The sequence below is a fragment of the Arachis stenosperma genome, chromosome 10, assembly GCF_014773155.1.
Source record: "Arachis stenosperma cultivar V10309 chromosome 10, arast.V10309.gnm1.PFL2, whole genome shotgun sequence".
Classification (NCBI taxonomy): domain Eukaryota; kingdom Viridiplantae; phylum Streptophyta; class Magnoliopsida; order Fabales; family Fabaceae; genus Arachis; species Arachis stenosperma.
The window spans coordinates 74,128,328-74,132,562 of record NC_080386.1 but is presented as its reverse complement, the minus strand read 5'-3'; the positions used below and the strand labels follow the sequence as shown (position 1 = coordinate 74,132,562).

The following is a 4,235-nucleotide window of genomic DNA, read 5'->3' as shown; positions in this document are numbered from 1 at the left end:
GGAGCATTTATCAAAGCTTGAGGGATTTGTTGCCCTTGGGTGATTTGCCTCAACAAAATAGTCATCTCACCAAGGGTCTTAGTCAAAATTGCATCTTTGGAGGGAGAAACCTCACTCAATACTTTTGGTTGTGGACTTCTAGCTCTAGAGTATTGAGTTGAATCTGCTAGGTCCGATATAACTTCCCATGCTTCTGCTGCGGTCTTGTTTTTGGTCAATGATCCCCCACTCACGGCATCCAAGAGAAGCTTATCTTGGTGGTGCATTCCTTGACAGAAATAACTGATCAAAATCAACTCATCTATCCGGTGGTGAGGGCAAGCTTCCAACAACTTCTTAAATCTCTCCCAATATTCATACAAAGTCTCCCCATCCCGTTGCACAATGCAAGAGATCTCTTTTCTCAGCTTGTCTGTTTTTTGGGGAGGGTAGAACTTCTCCAAAAATTCTTTTCGCAACAAGTCCCAATTAGATCTAACTTCACCCGGCTGAGTATAAAACCATTCCTTCGCTTTTCCCTGCAAAGAGAAAGGGAAAGAGAAGACCAACACCGCGGCTTCATCCACTCCATGTCTTCTTGCAGTTGCACATGCAACTTGGAAATCTTTAAGGTGTTTCAGAGGATCTTCCCCAGGCAATCTATTTTACTTAGGGAGCAAGTTGATTATGCCAGACTTAAGCTCAAAATTTGGGTCCAAGGCTGGATACAGAATTTGAAGTGGATGCAAGTTAAGATCGGGAGCTCTGACCTCCTTTAGAGATATCCTTCGAGGTGGATCCGCCATGACGGTGTCACCTGAGTCACTCAAAGATAATTCAGTGCTCCCCACAGATGAATATTGAGTCTCCTCGTTGATTGGAGAATGATGGTCACGGATTGGTGGTGATAGTGAATGGGAATGGTCCTCAAGGGAACTCGATTCACTATTCACAAAAGCTAGCCGGCGCCGAGCTTGCCTTATATGAGTTAAAGTTCTTTCGATTTCTGGGTCAAAAGTGGCCAACCTCGGGTCTGGAAGCGACTGTGTCATTCAACTAAGGAGGCAATGAAAGCATGCAATTATGAAAGGCAAAACAAAACAAAAGAGAAAAATAGGCAAGTAAACAAGAACTAACTTAACAATCTAGAACTACCAAGACTAACTAAAAAGGAAAAGTAGTATTTACAATTAATGCCAAGTAGCGAACCAAAAATCAACTATTCATACTATTCACATATTTACACAACCAAAATCATGGCACTCATTGCACTTAAAGTGAAGATCCCCGGCAACGGAGCCAAAAATTTGATGGCGCCCAATTGTACGAGTTGGGATTTCTCAAAATAGGATTAACGTTGTAAGTATAGACCCAAACCCAACAATCGGTCGCCAACCAATTTGGAAAATCATAAGATGTGTGTCAACTCAAAACCAATTTAAAACCGAGAATAATTGACTCCCGAGTTGTCTCCCAAGGAATCACTTAATAGGCAATGAGTGTGCAAATTCCGGTTGTAGTGATCAAGGGGTTGTCAATGAAGAAATGAACATATAAAGCAATAAAAGAACATGCAAAATTGTAATGATTAAACTAATGAAGAAATTAAAAAACCGACTATGTAATATAAACAAGTATGAAAGAGATTAACATAGCAATGTATGAAAGATTGAAAGCATAAAAAGAGGTCTTGGCTTGGAGTGAGCTAAGGGTCATTTCCTTGTTGGAACCACAACTATGACAATTATGATGGATTAGTCTCACTTGATCAACCCTCACATCGGAAGGTAAGTTAAATGAGTATAAGTGTCTTTAACCCACAAATCCTAAATTGCTTGCTAATTGCCTTAGCAACAAATTAGCGTTAGTGGGAACAAGAACAATTAACAACCCAAGAATTGACACTAAATGTTGGACATTCCAACTCTAGGTACCCAAGTTCTCACCTTACCCAAGCCAAGAGACAAAAATTTAGCCTAAAACCATGTTTGACATTTTGTCAAACACTTGGTGGGCAAAAAGCTTAAACATGAGAAAAATAAGAAAAAACTTGAAATTAAAAGCAACAATTGATTTCAATCAACAAGAATAGCATAAGAAAGCATAGAACAAACACCAAACATCAAACTCATCAACTAGAAAGTGAAATTGCAAAAGAGAAGCAAAATTGAACTATAACTTGAATGAGAAGAAATAGTAATGACAATGTAACTATAAAGAGTAATAACAAGAGAATACTTACAATGAGATTAGCAAAATTCAATGATCAAAAATGGAGATGGCACTTGGAATGTAAAATCCTAATGAAACCCTAATGGAGAAGATGAGAAAAACTTAGAGAAAACTAAAACTAAAAACCTTCTATTCTACTCCTAAACTATCCTAATACTATGCTGTCTTGTTTCCTTCATTTCCCCTCCAATATGAGCTAAAAGACTTCAGAAATGGGCCTCCAAAGCCCCCAAATCGTGAGTCACGTGCCTTTCTAATGAAGTCATGCGCGGACACCTGTGCGAACGCACAGGCGTGTGCGTCTACACACTTTGTGAAAATTTCCTTCTCTGCGTACGCACGAGTATCTGTGCGTACGCACGAGTATCTATGCGCACACATACTAGGCGATGCTTGGCGGGACGCGTGACGCGCTCAAATGGATCTACACACTCGGCTTGGGCTCCTGTGCGGACGCACAAGAGGTTGTGCGCACGCACACATCTCTGAGCTCACCTCCTTTGATTCTTCATGTTTCCTTCACTTTGCAAGCTCTTCTTCCATTTTCTCCAACCCATTCCCACCTTATACACTTGAAATCACTCACAAACACATCAAGGTATCGAATGGAAGGAAAATGGAATAAAAATAGATCAAATTAAGCCAAAAAGAGCATATTTTCATAATCAAGCACAATTTGGGAGGAAAGTTCAAAAGCATGCTATTCAAGGGAATAAATGCGAGTTTATGTGATGAAATGCATTCAATTCTAACTAAAAATCATCATCAAATATGGATTCATCAAAGATGTCCCTTTCTAAAGAAAATGTAGACCAAAACAAAATTATAAATTACATAGATAAGATTGGAAAATATAACAAAAAACTACATTATATCTTATCAAAAACTTCCTTAAATACAACGTTTTCAGTCCTGGTAGGATCAACTAATCCTTCATCACAAAGTAAAATCTTCAGACCATTTCTATTCCTAACTCAGAAAAAAGGTGCATAATGTTGACCGTGACAAAACACAGGACGACGCAAGAACAAACCGACTGTTGATAATATCTCACGCTGGCTTTTGTTGATTGTCATCGCAAACGACCAAGAAAATGGGAATAGACGGCGTTGGAATTTAAACGGTATAACCGTATCACTGGGAATCAAATTCATTCTGGTGATAAAAACTTTATCCCCAACATTGCTACCAGAAACAATATCCGCACCGATCACATTTGTCCCTAAATCTCGCACAACAAGTCGAGTCCCATTACACAAACCCCCAGCTGGATCAATATTCCTCAACAAAATAATAGGCACGCCTATTTTCACCTTCAACGAATGATTAGGTAGACCAGAACACCAAATATGATTCAAGAATTCAACATTTATCCAATGAACATCAACATCAGAATAGGCATCACTACCACATATCGAATCAGTACTGAGATAATTTTTCTCCTCACCAGGCAACAATTCAATTATATAATTGTTTATCTCTTCAACGTTCTCGACAGTCGGAGCCAGTATTGCCCTATCATGGAAAAAGCTTGGATCACGATAATTTTGAACCAAATTCGGATAGATTGTATTTACAATATCTTCTACTAGATTTTCCAAAACAGGAATTATTAGATCAGAAGGAATATCAACAAAAAGTTTTTCATTGACCAGAGTTCCACATCGACCTTCACCGGTTTAAAGTTTCCAATCTGAAAATGACCTTAACTCCTGAGCAGTTGATTGTTCCAATCCACTTGCTAACCTCATTTTTTTTGTCAATTGCAAAACTTCGCAGTATTTCCAGAGGATAGAAGAATTTATGGACGCCATCACAATCTCAGCACGAGAACCTTTTGGAATAACTAGCAAGACCTGCCTGAAATCACCACCAAGAACAACCACCTTCCCACCAAAAGGTAAATCTTTATTCCTATCAGAGACCGAAACTATTATATCACGCAACGTCCTATCGAGCACTTCAAATGCTAATTTGTTAGTCATCGGTGCCTCATCCCAAATAATCAAATCGGCCAATCGGAC

General features: G+C 39.0%; 1 non-coding gene across 1 annotated transcript; it reads left to right on the top strand.

Annotated features, from left to right (window-relative positions):
* The first annotated feature begins 303 nt into the window (after positions 1-303).
* On the top strand, positions 304-410 carry LOC130959769 (small nucleolar RNA R71). The gene has a single exon (XR_009078835.1). It is a non-coding gene; the product is annotated as a small nucleolar RNA R71 (small nucleolar RNA).
* Positions 411-4,235: the final 3,825 nt, after the last annotated feature.